Consider the following 19,332-nt stretch of genomic DNA (forward strand, 5'->3'; position numbering starts at 1 on the left):
ATGGTTCAAATGGCTCTGAGCACTATGGGACTCAACTGCTGTGGTCATTAATCCCCTAGAACTTAGAAATACTTAAACCTAACTAACCTAAGGACATCACACACAACCATGCCCGAGACAGGATTCGAACCTGCGACCGTAGCAGCAGCGCGGCTCCCGACTGGAGCGCCTAGAACCGCGCGGCCACCGCGGCCGGCCAGTTCGACTCTCACAACCATTATCACGAAACTTTCCTCCAGACCGAGGGGTACAAAAGGAACATGCATAACCCACTACCTCTGAAACTACCTTGCTACTCTCCCATGCAAACCACACATACTTAAATTACATGACATACACCACACTACAACATGGAATACAACACAAGGAATAGACACAACATTATAATCACATAACTTTCAGCTTTCCCACTTCAATTAGTATTCATCCCAGTTTCACAGGATTCTGCCCCACTTCGTAACTTTTCTTTCCTACTATGTACTCTGGAGGATATATGCACGTCTTCCTGTGCAATGCAAGCCAAGTGGCGTTGCTGGATAGTCGGCTGACTCACCTTGCTTCTCTCTCATAGTATTGTAGTTTGAATCAAGCGTCACACGGAAACATAACGCGCAAAGTAATATTAAGAACATATTCATCACACATGCGAGTCCTCAACTGATACCATGGACGAGTACTTCTCCTTATCCTTTGTCTCATACACAGATTGAGGCTCTCACAGTACTCACCACGTGCAAGTACTCGTCTCTAATTTCAAGTCCTGCACACGCCATTTCTTAAATATTTCCAACTTATAGTACACACGCTAGTAATTCAGCTTAACTTAAGCACTCGGAAGTATTTCAACTTATTGCTACACGTGGTTTCATTGTGACCGTTGGTCACTTCCGAAGATTACTACGATTCCCTTAATATTACCTGCCTGACATTTAATTCTCCCCACAAAAGTTCCTGAAATAGAGAAATTATTATTCCAAATTACTGTTATTTCACATGCATACCATGTCTCCACTCTTTTGTCTTTACGGAGCACACCTAAGTCAGGTCTTATGAACACTAGATCCCGCGGCAGAGTGCTGAAACATGGCCGTTCTTCAGGTCCTCTCGCACCTCTGCCGAAGTGGGGAGCACCTTGCTACCGTATTGGTCAGCCACATTTCAGGCGCTCAAAGCTCCGGTAAGTTTCATCTCCTTGGTTCCACCAAAAGGTGACAAAAGAACGTCTCAAAGATGATCATATATTCACATTCACTATCTGCAGTTAGCAGACGACCATACATTCATTCATTTCACAGATCTCACCAAACTGGATGTAGGGATTTATTTTGTGGGAGTGCACATGTGATCAATTAAATAAATAGTAATTCTTTCCCACACTGGTATCCGGCTTCGCTGTATTAATTGAAATTGAGTTGTTATTAGAAAAAATATGTTGTACTGACAAGAATAATGAAGTATGTTGTAGCTATTTTGAATGTCGGATGGTACTGTACCCTTTCACCGCCACCATCTGTTTCTTCCTAACTAGGACGCGCGCGAGAGTGTGGTGTGTGAAATACGAGGATAATCCCAAAAGTAACGTCTCCTATTTTTTTATAAATACACAGACTTCTTTATTTCTGCAATGCTTTACATCAGTTTACAGCTTGAACATTTAGCTATTTTTCGACATAATCACCATTTCTGTCGATGCATTTTTGTAGACGCTGCGGCAGTTTTAGTATGCCCATGTCATACCAGCTCGCCGCCATGTTTGTTTAGAAAATTATGAACCACCTCTTTCACCTCTACGTCGGAGCTGAATCGCTGGGACCACAATTAACGCTGACAGGTACTGTGAGACTCGGAAAAAACTCAAACGGTCAATTCAGAACCGGAGAAGAGGAATGTTGGGCAAGGGCGTACACGTTCTCCATGACAACGCTCGCCCACACATCGCTCGGCAAACCGTTGCTCTCCTGCAACAGTTTCAGTGGAACATAATCACCCACCCACCCTATAGTCCTGACTTGGCGCCCAGTGACTATCACCTGTTCCCTAGGTTAAAAGAACATTTGGATGGAAAGCGATTCAGCTCCGACGACGAGGTGAAAGAAGAGGTTCATAACTCTCTGAATAGCATGGCGGCGAGCTGGTATCACGTGGGCATACAAAAACTGCCACAGCGTCTACAAAAATGCAATGACAGAAATGGTGGTTAAGTCGAAAAATAGCTAAACGTTCAAGCTGTAAACTGATGCAAAGCATTGTAGAAATGAACAGGTCTATGTATTTATAAAAAAAATAGGAGACCTTCCTTTTGGGATTATCCTCGTGTTATGTCGTGCCAGAGTTGTGCCAAACCAACATACGGAACTACTATGTAACTTGACAGTTACGGTAGTTAATCAAACTTTTAATACAAGTCTGTCCCCACATAGTTTAATTCAAATACAGAGTCATAATTCTTGAACCATATGAAATAAAATCGTCGAAACTTTAGAACGATTTGCTTTATGACGTTCAAACTGCAAGGTTTGCTGCGAGGCATGACGGGAAATAGTAGACACTGCATGGTTAGGCTTAGCGACGAAGCCCACATTCATTTGGATGAGTTCGTTAATAACCAAAACTGGCGCATTTGGGGGAATGAGAGTCCGCATTTCGCAATCGAGAAGTCTCTTCACCCTCAAAACGTAATTGTGTGGCGTGCAACGTCCAGTCACGGAATAATCTGTGCGATATTCCTCGATGGCACGGTGACTACCGAAAGATACGTGAAGTGTTTTGAAGATGATTTCATCCCCATTATCTGAAGCGATCCCGATTCATGCAAGACGGAGATCGATCACATGGAAGGACGAGGGTGATTGATGTCCTGGAGGAGCACTTTGGGGACCGCATTCTGGCTCTGGGATACCCAGAAGCCACTGGCATGGGCCTCGATTGGCCCCCATATTCTCTGGATCTGAACGCATACGACTCGTTTCTGCAGGGCTGCATTAAAGATAAGGCGTACAGATATAACCCAAAACCAGTGCTGAGCTGAAAACAACCATTCAGGAGGTCGTCGACAGCATCGATGTTCCGACACTTAGCGGGTCATGCAGAATTTCACTATTCGCCTGCACCACATCATTGCCAATGATGGCAGGCATATCGAACCTGGTTCAAATGGATCTAAGGACTATGGGACTTGACATCTTAGGTCATCACTCCCATAGACTTAGAACTACTTAAACCTAACTAACCTAAGGACATCACACACATCCATGCCCGAGGCAGGATTCGAACCTGCGGCTGTAGCAGCAGCGTGGTTCCGGACTGAAGCGCCTAGAACCTCTCGGCCACAGCGTCCGGCTATATCTAACATGTCATAACCCAAATCCGAATATCTGTAGCGACGTTTATACGTTGCATGAAACGTGTGCTCGCCGCAGTTTGGAATTAATTTACGTTTTTTTTTTATTCGTGTATTTCAGTAATTGTCACCCTGTATGAGATTTTTTTGTCGTTGTTCTTGTCTTCAGTGTGAAAACTTATTCAATGTAGCTTTTCACGCAAGTCCAAACCGTGCAAGCTTTGCCGTCTGTTAAAAACTACTGCAACCCGCATCCATTTCAATCTGCTTACCACATTCGACCCTTTGTCTCCTATAATTCTCACTCCTCCCTATCCCGCACGAATATCTCGCCAGTTCTAAAATGACAATTCCTTTATGTCCTATGAACTGATCCCTTCGTTTGGTCAAGTTGTGTGACAAATTTCTTTTATCCCCAAATCGGTGCAAAACGTAATTATTTAACTGAACTACACACTTATTCCTCACTTAAAACTTCCGGGCTGACAGGCCGTGGTCGAAGTATAAAACTGTCTCCTGACGTTTCGTCTCCGACTGCGGGAGACATCCTCGGAGGTAAAACGGCGAAGCGTGACGATCGATTACTTTCAATCGAGAATGTTGGCATCACCAGAGACGGTCTCATAGCCGACGCCACGTGATCGACTGTGGCGCCCTCTGTACTGCTTATATAATCAACGCTTCCTCGAGTTCTCTTCGCAGTTCGCCGTTTTACCTCCGAGGATGTCTCCCGCAGTCTGACACGAAACGTCAGGAGACAGTTTTACACTTCGACCACGGCCTATCAGCCCGGAAGTTTTGAGTGAAGACAATACCGGCCGTGAAAGCTTACACTGTATGATAAACGTTTATTCTTCAGCTTTCTACTGTAGTACCACATTTTCAAAAGTACACGAACTGTATTCCTAGTTTCCAATACCGACAACCATCAGCTGTTTTAGGGAATGAAGACATTCAAAATCTATGTAGGACCAGGACTCCTACTCCGATTTTCCGCTTTACGTCAGCCGTCGCCTTAACCTCTTCGGCTATCAGTGCACGAATCACGGCCAGACCCAAACATCCGCATGCCATCTTACAGGCGTCAGAACCTGTACTCGCGCACACGTAACGTTGATTCCCGTACAGGGGAGGACATTTTGATTGGAAGTCGCTGTCTGATATCGGCGAATAAATACAACACTGCAGTGCCTGTGTTGTTAAGAAGAACGATGCAATATTTCCTTCGGTCACGCATGCACCGATAACCAAAGCGGTTAAGGGGACATTGTATGTCCTATGCCGCCAGTGTTAAATTATCGAATTTTCTGACCCATTATCTTGGAAATTTTTTAAGACACCCTCTTACAATTTTCCATAATTACTAAATGCACCTTTCTAGACACACTGAACTAGAATTATTACTAAAATTGTATTGTGGAGCATGTTTTATTTATTTATTTTTTTTCAAACACTCAATGTTTTGACAGAATTTTGTGAACAAATGAACTAAATAACTCAAGATATTTTAATTATTCTAGTTCCATATGTGTCGAATCTCACACTTGGCATGCTATGAAAATTTCATGTCTCTACCATCAGTACTTTATTTCAAAATGGGTCATTTATTGCAAAAAATGTAGTTCAGAGATGCTGAGGTTTAAAACTTCTCTCTCTGACTTGCACATTGAGAAGTTACAAAAATCGAAGTGACATGACCACCTTACCAACAGAAGGCTTGAGCTGCTACCAGCGTAGACTTTGCTTCCAGTAGCCCTCGATTTCTACAACTAGTAGATAATTACCAGCCTGTGCAATCGTTTAGGCGTCCAGTAACTTCCCGTCGTTCTCCCCTCCTTCCTTAGTGTTCACCACCCAGGTGTCGGGTCGTTGACCTTTCACCGCCCCGTTTGGCAGTACCACCCTGCTCTACGTCTCAGATCCAACGTGCTGTTTATTCGCATTCGCATTCGCACCAAAATCGTTCACAAACTAGCGAGCTCGTCACCGTGTTAATAAAGGAAAGAAATGAAAGTTATACAAGTTATACGGAGCACCGCACTCCCTATCACCGTGATTACAGCTGATCAGTAAACATTCTCATTCATATTTTTCTCTCGTGTCTGTCTCTGCAGTAAACATTCTCATTCATATTTTTCTCTCGTGTCTGTCTCTGAATTACCAAATCGCATTCTAATTTTCATGAAAATGGCATGCAGAATTAGCTGCTGCATTTCACCGTGTCTGAACTTTTACACCTTGTCCAAATTTTTCTCTGGCTTCTGTCTCGCTTCCCAACCACTGCTTCCGGTCCACAGCCCTCGACTTACACAACTGCAGTTTGATTTCTGTACAAGTTGCAAATAACGCTTCACACTCTCTATTTGCAAAGATGGCACTCGAAGGTATTCAGTCAGTCACTCGTTTCCATTATCGAATACAACAGGGCAAGCAGAAGGTACAACTGGGCAACATGGTGTGTTGAATGTCCAAGAATTTCGACGACCTAAAACCCATGGAACTGGGGTAGCGTGTCGTATCCTCGAATAGTGGGACCCATTTCCCTCGAAATTTAAGTGCACAGAGTTGTCAAGAATGTTAAACAAATTTAGAAAGAAGGCAGTGCGTACAGAAGAGAATATGGAAGTTTTGGCGGATTGTGGTTATACAAGGCAAGGAGGCTGTCACTGAATCTGTTCATCGTATATGACGAAGAATTGACAGGTAAGGTCGCAGATAATGGAAGAGGCACTGCAATTGGAAGAAAAAGGGTAAAGTTTGTAAAATACGTGGATGTTCAGTCGGTGCTGGCAGAATCGGATGAGGAGCTATAACAGATGCTGTTAAGAGTATTGCAAGAAGAGGGAGGAGTATGAATGAAGATAAATATAGGAAATACAAAAGTGATGATAAAAAACAAGCAGAAAGTTCCAGTTAATATATGCCTGGACTGGAAAGAGATGGAACAAGTAAAATCCTTTTTTTGCCTGGGAAGTTTAATGAGATGGAATGTACAGAAGAAGAAAGGAGCTGGATATCTACGTGACAGAGAAGATTTGAGAATGTCATGCATTTACTAATATCTAGAAGAATTCGAGTTTACTTGACGAAAAGATTCGCTAAATATTATGTCTGAAGTATTATGTCTGAAGTGTTATGTTACATGCAGTGAATCGTCGTCAGTTAAAAGAAAGAAAAAAGGTGTTTACGAAGTTTAGAAATGTGTGTATGGAGAAGAATGCTTAACATAAAGTGAACTGACAGACTCAATAATGAAGATGTAATTAAAAAAAATAAGCGAAGAAAGAAAATTATTTGAAGTGACCAGAAAGTAGAAAAAGTCTTGCCTGGGACATATACTGCGTAGGAATGCTGTACAACGGAGAATGACAAGGGAAAATGTGGAAGAAATAAGAGGAAGCGGTAGGAGGAGAATTGGAACGGTAGGATGACATTAGAAGAGCGCGAACATACAAACAGATGAAGTAATAGGCTCAGAACAGGACACGATTGAAAGCCTCCATTTCAAGCGTGCGTTAAGACCGGTATTCTACAGCGAAAAAGAACACCACTGCATGGATTATTTCTCCCCTTGAGGCAGATGAAGATTACTGTTGGTTGCAGCAAGACGGCCTTACTTGTCACAAATGTAATGAAAAATTTATTTCGAATTAGAGTTTTTTGCTGATCGAATAACCTCTAAAGGATTATAAACCTACGTTCTCCCAGTTTAACGCCTCCAGACTTCTTCCTGTGGGGTTCAACTCAAAGAGAGGGTCTACAAAAAAGAAGACTGCACGCACTGACGGAACTAGAGATCAACGTAAAAACGGAGATTAGCAGCACCAGTGCAACATCTGCCGCAAAGTATATTCAAACATTGTAAAACGAGTTCGTGGATGTGTTACTGAACATGGTAAACGATGCTACTATGTGTAACGAACAGAGAGAGAGAGAGAGAGAGAGAGAGAGACAGAGAGAGAGTATGTACACTTTACGATGAGTTAGACGTTTTGAGTAGTCTGAATTTCTATTCCTTGACATCTATTGTCTCTTTGTTGTTGTTAACTTTCCTATTTATTCGATTTCTTGGTGTGCCATTATGGCCAAACTCACTGTCTAAAACCTGAGAGAAAATGCCTGGAAATAAGGCATGAAACTTAAGCAGTGCTGTGCGTAATCGACAGTGAGTTTTGTCTTTGAGAGGCTACAGTTCGATAGTTAAGTTTTAGCTTTGACAAGCATTATAAATGCAGATAACGTGTAAACTTCTACCACGCTCTGTTTTCACCGCCTTACATCACTCTCCGACGTCTGGACTGTCAGTCGGCAAGACTGAACAGAAATAGGACCACTTCTGATGATGTCCAGCGCAGCTGTGGACGAAACACCAGGAACGAAAAAGTTTCACGTACCACGACCACACAACTTGGAAGATTCACCAATGACTGGATAATTTTACGTTACGTAGCCGTGTACTGCTATTTCTTAAGCCTCTCTCAGCCGTCCTCACGCGGGTGTGACGAGGGCGTGTTTGTGAGGCCACTGGCGCAGTCAGCCGGAATCTCTGGAGAGCCCCTGGACATGCCAAGCGCTCCAGCACGGCCACCGGCAGGACTCGGAGGAATAAAACTTGAGAGGCCTCCAGATCCCACGCCTGCACCGATCGGCACGTAGTGTTGGCAGCCCTGGCTGACGAGCCGCGCTCACGTCCACCGCCCCCTCCTCCATCACCCCCTCCCCCCAGCTCCCCCACCACCCACGTCGACCCTCGTGGACCGAGCCGCGCCTGCGAGACGGCGATAACGCCCCCGCAAACAGTTGGCCGAGCACCGTTCCCGCCGCCCCTACAGTTTCACGGGCAATCCCCTACCGCTAACATTTACTGCCGGAAAGGTTCCCACACTGCTGCCGTTCTCGAGACGTGCACCTATGTGTGTCCTGGAATTTCAGAACTTTTCATAAATGTCCAGACAGCGGTACTACAAGTGATAATTGCCGGACTCAAAAAATTTCCTGTCATCTTTTAGAGCAGGGAAATTCTCCAAATCTACCACAAGGTGTACAGATGATGATGATGATGTTTGGTTTGTGGGGCGCTCAACTGCGTGGTTATCAGCGCCCGTACAATTACCCAATCTTTGCTCAGTCCAATAAGGTGTACAGAAGAAATAACAGATGTCCTGCCCAGTTTCCTGACAAAGGGTAAAAATTTAATGAAATGTAATTCACGTTTCCGATCGCAAATCGAGTGAAACAGGGCACAGGTTGACCTGATAAATATTTTGAGAAGTCGGTGGAATTAATTGTTAAGGCAAGCCGGAGTGGCCGAGCGGTTCTAGGCGCTATAGTCTGGAACCGCGTGACCGCTACGGTCGCAGGTTCGAATCCTGCCTCGGGCATGGATGTGTGTGATGTCCTTGGGTTAGTTAGGTTTACGTAGTTCTAAGTTCTAGGGGACTGATGACCTCAGAAGTTATGTCCCATAGTGCTCAGAGCCATTTGAACCATGTTTTGAACATAACTTCTCTGCCATATCTTACATTAGCAGTGCCATGAGCACACGTTGACTGATCCACGATCTTTAGCACTCCAAAACGATAAGTGTGCTCGTTTAAGCGACTGCATAATAATTCAAGTAATACTAATATGTACTCGAGAGTTTCCTCCAGCAATTAGAAACCACAAAAGCCTCGTCTGGTTAGAACACAGTCGATTCCGGAGGGGGGGGGGGGGGGGGGAGGAGATGGAGTAGTTTTCCGATCCGCCACTTAATTACCCGTGATATTTTGCAAGATGGCGAAATCCACAAAGGCTGGCCGAACCGTTAGTTTGAAATTCTTGCCACTGCTAGTTTGCGGTGGAGGGACACTAGAACGTCCAGACCTTCTCAGAATTGTTGAAATTCCAGTACCGCCAACATCTGCGCTGTGAGGTCTGGCTTCACTGGCGGAAACAAATCATAAATGCCACTTTGGTTAGGGTGCCCCTGGACGACGCACACTGCGGCGAGGTGTCAGCGTTAACAAAAGTGTATCGAGAGGTGCCCGCCGTCTCAGTGGATCGCAGTTATTGGTTGGGGCAGGTCGTTATCCTCCCTAGAGCGGTTGCTGCCGCCATTTTCTATCTGTGCGCCGTGGATTGCCCAGCCTGTGTTAGTGCAGGTTTGATCACTTACACAGGCGCGAGAATTTCGGTTGCGATTTGCTAGTGATGCAACAGTTAGCACCCCGATAGCTAACTCGTGCTGCCCGTTGGCCACTAATCATTTTAACGAAACTGTCACTGCACACACACACACACACACACACACCTTGTGCTGAGTCAAAACTCACGGGTTGTGTTAGCCTTTACAACTGATGAGAATCCGACCCGATAAATGACTAATAACACCTGGTGGTTACTATAGATATACGCGTACGATGTATTAAGGGCGACAAAACATATTATAGATGATCCGAGAGCGTCGACGGAAAAAACAGGCGGTGATCGCAGGCGACTTGAGCGATGCAACAATTCGCCATCGCTGGGTCCAGAGATGCCTGAGCGACGCGCAGCAGCCGGTCGCTGTCGTAGAGAACCGACAGCATCAACGATTAATTAATTAATTGTCAAAAGTTGGCTTGGCGCTGCGTGTCCGTTCGTGTAAATGGTTCCTATTGTAGTTAGTTCCCGAGTAGACCCCTTACCGACTAAGTTGATATATCGTGGTACGTCTAGGTCGGATAGAATACCGAACCATTGCGTGGTGTATTGAGGCACAGCAATTGGTGAGGGAAAGAAGTTTTGCTGGTAGAACCAGTATCTTATTTCGGTGCAGTTCACGGAAGCAGCGTGAATACTTTGTCTTTTAGGTCCCTGTTCATACACATGGCTGTGACGGTAGTTTTGGCCCAAAGCTAAGCTACGAAATGTACGTAGGTTCTGTGCGATTTTTTAAATAGTCGCGGATGGGAGACTAGTTTTGGTGAATTTATGTGCTAGGGCGATCGTTATTGTCGTCCTGTGGACAGTTCGGTAGTGAGGAACAGTTTACTGTGATAGATACAGCGTGAGCCGGATTAGAGAGGAGGAGATTTGCAGTTGATGAGTTTTTGGGAATCGTTGGAACCGATATCCTGTTCGTGGTGTACGATTAGTGGTCGCGCCTCGCCCAGAGGTAATTGGGTTGTTAGTTGTTTTGTTGGAGTAGTTTGGTAGTGGTTGGTGTGTATCTAGAAGGGAGAGCCTCGAACACATGTTTGTTGTTGTTGTTTAAATACCACAATCACACAGCGGACCTAGAACTGGCTTGTATATATTCGGACTGGCTCTGAGCACTATGGGACTTAACATCTTAGGTCATCAGTCCCCTAGAACTTAGAACTACTTAAACCTAACTAACCTAAGACATCACACATATCCACGCCCGAGGCAGGATTCGAACCTGCGACCGTAGCAGTCCCGCGGTTCCGGACTGCAGCGCCTAGAACCGCAAGACGGGATACATTCGGACTGTTTCACCTGTTTCGCACCAGTAGTTGAGTTGATAAGCGACGAGAAAAAAAAGGAACCATTTACAAGCAACACGCAAGTAAAAGAAAACTTTTTGGTGTAAGTGACGAGTGGCCTATTTCAATTTAGGGAATTTAGCGGGTCGCGTTCTGCTAACGCCTGAAGAGGCTTAGAATTGTGTTAAATTGTTACTCAAGGTTGAGTTAAAGAGGCGATTGCGCCTAGGAGTTTTGTTTATTGATTTATTTATTTTTATTATTATTATTGAATTTCCGTTCTTCTGGGGTGTGTTAGTCTTTGTTGGCACTGGCTCGCTTACGAGAGTTAAATTGTATTGAGATACCTAGACCCAATAAATACCAGTTTTCTTGGGTTAAAAGAAACCTTTACGTGTATTCAATTAGTAACAGTTGTGTGTGGCTATATTTTGTGAGGAAAGTAAAGGTTTAGTTTCAGAGATATTAACAACGCTTTGCATGACACAATTTTACGATGGTCTTTGTAAGTTCTGCCTGATCAAAATGTTCATTCATTGAGTTTATCCACCCTAAAATGTACAGAGGGTAGATATGCTGAACATTTAAAACGACTTCATTTACGGAAAGAGTGTACTAAGTAACTTCAATTAGAATTGAAGTTGTAGAAAGTTATCACGGAAAAGTCAGCGATTATACTAATAACAAAGATTGGTAAATCTGTGGAATAAGTTACGTCGTATTATTTACATAGCAACGCTGGACTAAACAGAAAGAGATTTAATGGTAGCATCAATTATTATAATCCTTATAGATATCGGTGAAAGCAACTTAAAAGCGAATTCGTCGTAACCATATATTGGATATAAATATTCTAAGAAATTAAAAGATTCCGAGACTTTTCCAGAGATAGTGTGATGCGTAGTGAGAATTTAGTGGTGTGTGAGAACAGTGGCAAGCTAGAGGTAACATTAAGCTTGACGTAATATAAACAGGTATTGTATTTAAAGTGGTCTGGTGTTTTGTTTTGTCCGATGGTACGATAACGGGAGTTGTTATCGAAATCTGCCTGTCTCGTAAATGCTGCTCGATATTGTTAGCTAGTGTGATTGGAATCTTTTAGCGAGTGTGTTCGTGGTGTAATAGTGTCACGACGTTGTGTATAGTAAAGGTGTTGTTTATTATTATTCGACATTTGAGCCTGCCGTCTCATTAATGTTTATGATTGCTGCATATTAATTATCCGAGAGTTGATCTGTCTTCAATTAGTCTTTTGAGAGTGCAACTACGGACCGAGCTAGACTTCGAGTACTTGCCAGACGCTCCGCTACGACTGGAATCTTCTGAAAACCAATAGCGATCCACAGTCATAATATCGACTGTAAAATTAAAACTGTACCAAATTCATGCTGTAGTGGTCGATTGGTTCGCTGAAGCAATTTTGCCCGGCAGGAAGCCATACATCAGCGGTATAGCGACGTTGGTACAGTACGATCCGTTGTCGTTGTGAGTTCAATCTTGAGTACCGTCAGTTGGCACGATACAAAATGCGTTATTCAGCCGCTCGTCTACGTTTCAGTTAATTGTTTTATCTGTAGTGATTCGCAAGAAGACATTTTCACGCCAGGTTTGACTTACATATAGAGTAACTGTTTTTATACTGTAAGAAGCTACCTCCCATTACAATTTGTTTTTGAAACAATATATTTAAATTTTTACCAGATTAGTCTGTCTTCTGGTCTTTAGAATTCCCCCGTTGCCTACTATAAATGATGTTTCTAGCTGTCTGGAAACCCTGCAAGACTAAACAGAGCCTATTGCCGACCATGGTCGAGAGAGAGAAAATTAGCAGGTGAGAAACATGTCTTCCAACTGAATGGGTATCAGCAGGTAGACAGCTTCAGTAATTCACCAACCATATAGCTATGTTCAACTAGCAAAAACAACAGCATCTACATTGTCTCGGATTTTGAAGTCGTGACTCATTAATTGTGTGCTTCCGGGTGACGGCGAAAACATTACACCACATATACTGATAAGCCAGAACATAATACTCGACTAGCATTCGTCAGGACGACGGTTCATTTCCGCGTCCGGCCATCCTGATTTAGGTTTTCCGTGATTTCCCTAAATCACTCCAGGCAAATGCCGGGATGGTTCCTCTGAAAGGGCACGGCCGACTTCCTTCCCCATCCTTCCCTAATCCGATGAGACCGATGACCACGCTGTCTGGTCTCCTTCCCCAAAACCAACCAACCAACCATAATGACCACGGACCTACGGTCGATATAAACGCGTCTAGACGATAGCAGCGTCACCTGGCGAGCAATGACTGCTATTGGGACACAATTACAGTGGATGTCTTATCAGTGAGCGTACCGTCCATATCTAGAATGGGGAAGGCGCACCATACACCTGAGTTTGACCGAGGACAGACTGATAGCCCAGAGGCTCGGCACGAGCATTTTGGAAACTGTACAAGTTGGTGGGGATTCAGGGTATGTTGTGGTGTCTTCAACAAGTGGCGAAACCACGGTGGAACCGCGTCCAGACGTCGCGGATTTGGGCGGCCGCCCCTCATTACCAATGTCAGACATCGTAGGCTGGGCACTCTGCTAAAACAGGACAGACTGGGAGCTGTAGCGGAACTGACAATTGACTTTCATGCTGGGTAAATTCCAAGTGTGTATGAACAAATAGAGCATTGAACAGTCCTAACGATGGGCATCCATAGGGGAAGACCGATGCATGTTCCACTGTTAATACCACAGCAACGCCAACCGCGGCATCGCCAACCGCGGCATCGCCAACCGCGGCATCGCCAACCGCGGCATCGCCAACCGCGGCATCGCCAACCGCGGCATCGCCAACCGCGGCATCGCCAACCGCGGCATCGCCAACTGCGGCATCGCCAACCGCGGCATCGCCAACCGCGGCATCGCCAACCGCGGCATCGCCAACCGCGGCATCGCCAACTGCGGCATCGCCAACTACGACTGAAGTGAGCACATGACCATCAGCACTGAACATTGTCACAGTGACTTGGAGTAGCACTGTCTGATGAATCCCGATACCTTAATCCGTTGTCATACAGTGGAACAGCCCCTTGACACCTGTACTGCAGGATGGAGACAACCTGGCGACAGCTCCATTATGCTCTGTGGAACATTCACATAGGCATCTATGGGTCCAGGGGAGCTCGCACGAGCCATCATCATGGCGAAGAAGCCTCGTACTCTGGTTGCAGACCACGTACAGCCTTCACGATGGTCATTTTTCTGACAACAGTGGCATTTTTCAACAAGATAATGCCCCATGTCACAAGGCCATAAGTGTGATGGAATAGTTCGAAGAACATAGTGGTGAGTTCCAACTGATGTGCTGCCTCCCCCCTCCCAACTTGTCAGATCTGAACCCGATCGAACACATCTGGAATTTAATTGCGTCAGAGCTCATTGCTCTTCTCCCCGCCGACTCCTCTTTCCAACGATCGATCTACCAGAGACTCATTGCTTCCATGCCAAAACCCATCACCGCTGTGATCTGTGCCAATGGTGAACATACCGGCTATTAGTTAAGTGATTGTAATGTTCTGGATGATCACTGTCTAAGTTTCAAATAATTTGACTTGCCTAAGTTGTGTTTTTTTTTTTATTTATCTACATTTCGGATTCTGAACTAAAAGTCATCTTTTCCTATACATGAAATACAATCTGAGAAAACAATTTTACGTTACTACTCCATGTGTGGGCCCGTTAGAACTACAATGACAGCATAGGAAAAGCTGCATGGAAGTGGCTATGTTTTGATTAGGCAAAGATGGAATGTGCATGTAAAGTGTGGCAATTCAAGATGTCAATTGCAACTTTATTCTGACAGCATTGTTGAGCAAACTTTCAAGATATGTATTTAATTTTTATTTAGCATTTCACTGTTTGCTAACTGTTGCAAGTGTATGTTGATTTGTGTGTACTTGTGTGTATTTAACATCTATGTACAGAAAGTACAGCTCTCGATTAATTTCCTGGTTCCTTTAGATGTTCTTTCCCCCAGAACCATACAGACTATTTTCGAAACCGGTAATGTTGAGAGGTGGCATGAGCCCCCTCTCATATTTCTATATTACCATTTTCCTCTCTAATTGCATGTGGTGAAAAGTTGCTATTCCTTCACACGCAGACTTCCCACGCGGACTTCCCACGCAGCGTCGCTCGTCACCCAGGTGGTCCGGTGACAGGCGGGCTCTGCTGACCTTGAAGGGGTAAATCGATGGGTGTGAGGGAGTCGAGTGAATGCTTTCCAGACGCCGACATTGTAGAATAGCGGTAGAGACACGCTCACAGGGGCCTGAAGTAGCGGCTGGGCTAGAGCTTCCATTACTTCGCAGAAACTTAGCGAAAACACTTTCTGGCGGGCTACCAGTAAGGCGTGGGAATGACTTGTGTACCCAGGCAGTTTTGGCGGGCAAATTCCAGCGCTTTCTGCAAAATCGTAACTGTGATTGGCTTGGTCAGGGCATAGCTCTGTGACGTAGCAAAATCGGCGCAGAAATTGGCGCCAAGAATCTCCATTGGTGGAATGGTAGTGCTCTGGCAATAGAGTGGAATTTTCAGCCAGTTTTCGAGTTGCTGATTGGAATGGTTAACCACGGCCACTGTCGTAGGGGCGGGAATGTTCTGTGTTCGGTTTGTGCAGTTGCTCTTGTGGGGAGTCGGCTCTCACCTCTCGGTCGAAGTAGGTTATAAGACTGAGCTCTCGCTGCTCTGGTGAGCCTGCCTTCCATTGGCTGTCTAATATACTTTTATTTAATTGTAACTGTTTGACGAAGTTGCTGAAGTTTCGACTTCAACGTAACTTTCCGAGTACAGTTGGCAATTGAGCGTTCTGCGTACAAGAGGCCTATGTTGTCTGTCTTGAGCAGTTTTGGCTAAAGTTGACTTTGTCGGAGTTACTGTGTGACTTCACTTGTTAAGGGGCTCCGGAACGCCCTATACTTGCAATGTTAAAATAACGCTTATAAATTACATCTTTCCTCACAAAGTATTTGAGGTAGGAAGTTGAACTTTTTACAGATTATTTATTGGAATATGGGCTACAACTTAACACAGGGATTTTACAAAATTTTAGTTCAGTTATTAAAGATGTTTTTTTTCAATTGTAATGAAAATTCACAACATTTTTTGCAATTTTTTATTTATATATTCAAAAATATACAGTTTTTTGGAAAAAGGCTGTGTTAAATTATGCAGAAGGTACTGTTTAACATTTACTGAAAGTTTGAAACAAATATGTTTGGAAGATCCTTAGAAAACATGTAATTAGTATGAGAAAATAAAAGTTTTGGGAATCGAGCGACAAAGATTGGATTAAGTTTTTAGTGCATTCCAGGTCCATAGGATGGATTATCTTCATCCTCTGCAAACTCCTCCTCCAGCTTCCTCTTGTTCCTCCTCCTGTTTACTCTTGCTTGTATTTCTAGACTCTTTACAGCCCTGTCTGCAGCCCAAAGGCGTTCCTTGTCTAAAGCAAGCATCGCTCGTACCATGTTAGAACCTATTGAAAGGTCTCTGTTGGATTCCTTTCATGTTTAATTTCTTAAATCTGTTGCCATTTATGGAATAAATTCCTCTTCTAAATGTACTGTGGCGTTTCTGACTTTTACACATAAACAAGAACGATCTGTCACACTACTACACTTTAAAGCACAGTTTATATGTAATTCTTATATGTAATTCATGTCACACAGTCTCATACGGAACCTACATCCGCTTTCTTTTATATACTGTATATGATAAGATACTGTCATCCCCCTTCCCTTTTGTGTGAGAGGATGAATGAGCATATGTATTTCTAGTTGCATGCTTGAGGGTTGCAGACAAGGCTGTCTGCTAGAGAACAGTAGGACCAACGTCGGAACAGGTAGCTACGCTTCCTAAAAGCAAAGAGGTTTCTATTCTTAGTATGGTCCTGTCCGTCCGTTGTCATGTTGGTATAGGAAGCTGCCCCTCTGGCCACTTCCGTTGGTCTTTGTGAGCCACCCCTCAGGAAGCACGCTCGGAAGTTGGGCAGTTGCTGTGTGGCCGTGGCGAGCGTCTGAAGTGGTAAGATCTCCGGCTAAGCGCGTGTCTGTTAAGTCCGTAGGACAATGGATTTCTTAAGTTCAGCCTAACTGAAAATTTAATCACCTTGATTTCAGGTTTAGCTCTAAAATATCTAATGCTATCTTAAAGTGCAGCGGAGTGTAATTCTCGTGTTAAATTCAGATTATTTTGCGGTAGTTGCTTTGTTACTACTTTGTGAATAAAGTGGAACCACGTGTTGATCAGTAACTCTAAGTTCATCAATCTTAAATGCGAATGTTTGTGTGATTATAACGTCTCGTCTTGACTATATTTTCAATATAGTAACTTTTCTTTATGTTCAGCTCACGTGGGGTGTACTTTGCGAGACCACTACCACGTGCTTATATAACTGTTTGACCCATCAGGTTAATAGTAAGACGTTAGTAACCAGTTCAAGGTTTTTCTTTTGTCAATTGCTTTTCGATCTAATGTATTTTAATTATCAAAATTATTGTGGAGTTGTACGCTTTGTGTAAACCAAGTTGCCCACGTGAAGCATGTGGTGTAATCATCAAAGTAGCCCCCAGCTATTCTTTTTGCGAAGACTTCACAAAGAGTTAATATGAATTTAGTATACCAGTGTGTGGTAATTACATGACGGGCAGGATTGTGGTATGAACGTAATTTCTTTGGGTAAAAACTGAATCTGTTGGTTGTGGTTAATTTCTTCTTGCTTATGTTTCAATGTTCTTCGTGTGTTATTTTATGAATGGAGTGTTGTATGCAGTTTTCCAAATCTTGGCTCCATATTTTATGTGTTCCGTAAGATTACAATCTCACATTCTTTTCAATTGTAAATAAGGCACCAGCTCAGTTATAACTCACGTATAATATGCTGAAATTTCAATGAACAATCTTAAAATAAATTTCCAAATATAAACTGATTTCTTTTTTTTATTTAAATTCTCCTTTTTATATATATATATTTTACCGGTTTTGTATGACTATTAAAAGATTATCATTAATGTTAGTCTGCTAAATATCTGATGAAACAGTTGCCCAGTAATCCACGGTTAACGTCCCCAGACAGATCACGGTTTTTAACCCACTTTCATTGTCAATTAGCACCGATTTCAGTATACCAAAATTAAAGTAACAATATTACACACCAGCATACCAAATTAAAGTTACAACATTACACTATCTTCATTCCCATATTTCTAAATACCTTTGGCTTTCCAACATTTCTCCTTTTCTTAAAAGCCTTCAGAGGATTTCTAATAACTTTACTTTTACTCATTATTATACTTCAAGAAAACAGAGACTCAAGAAACAGAATTAATTACGAATATTTTCGAGATAACGACAGAGTAAATAAACATGAAACAATCGACAATCACACCAGTGATATATATTGAACCATCACAGGTTAGCCACAACACATACTTAATCTCACATCACTAAAATGTACCTGATGAACACGGACGTTAATAATAACACCATTTGACAGCAGTTTAACAGCGCCACAGTGAGTCACGCCCATGTAGAACACATTTCAAAAAAAAAATTTAAAAATAGTTGTAGTCTTCGGTATTGAATAAATTATATATCTATTAAAAGGTAATAGTCTGCAGATTCAGAAAACGCAAAATAGTAAAAATTGAACTTTTCGTGATTTTGAGCCTTTCCGGAGCCATTTAAAATGAATCACTGTACCGTCAGTGATTGTGTGGCGAGCTTTCTTCGTCTCCCTCAGAGGCGCATTTGTATTGCTAGGATGTCTTTAGTCTGGAACAACCAGGCCAGGATAATTTGTTTCGAGCTATACTCGCGACATTATCATCAGCACGACGGGACGTCGAAGCAACCAGCCATCGCCCCTGGTATGCCAGATCGTGTCCGTGCAGTTAAGAAGACAGCTTGGTAATGTACGTCCGCAGCACCAGCAAAGCAGGCAATTTTGCTAGGTGATAATCCGAGCACAGGAGAGTGCGCCTGTTTGTCTTTTCTAACTTTGATCTGTCTTGGGTGTTCATTGTCTGAGTTCTCACTAATGTAGCAGCAATTAATGCTGGGTTGGCTGTGTGTCTCTCTTAAGACTTGAGTTGCAAGGAATTGGCTGCACATACCACTTCGTCATAAATGTCACAATCTAGTTTAGGGACAACTTCACCTTCACAGCATTTATTTGAGTATCCATTTTGAGCCAGTTTGATGTATTGTAAATGTTTCATGTGTTTTTGTTTATTATTTTGAGTTATAGTAAATCATATTGTTATTTTGGACAGAACTTTCATTCTGTTAATCGGTAGAGCAACCCTACCATTTCTCACGACGTTAATGAAACTTTCCTTTATTTAAGTTATTTATCAAATGAAATTATTGCAGGTGCCAAACTCTTTTCTACTCCACTTGTAGGGTCGATTACAGTCAGTTCGCGTTTCTTTTTAATCCATGTGCAACAGCAAAAGTCGGAGTTAGA

Source organism: Schistocerca cancellata, chromosome 12, assembly GCF_023864275.1.
Source record: "Schistocerca cancellata isolate TAMUIC-IGC-003103 chromosome 12, iqSchCanc2.1, whole genome shotgun sequence".
Taxonomy (NCBI): Eukaryota; Metazoa; Arthropoda; class Insecta; order Orthoptera; family Acrididae; genus Schistocerca; species Schistocerca cancellata.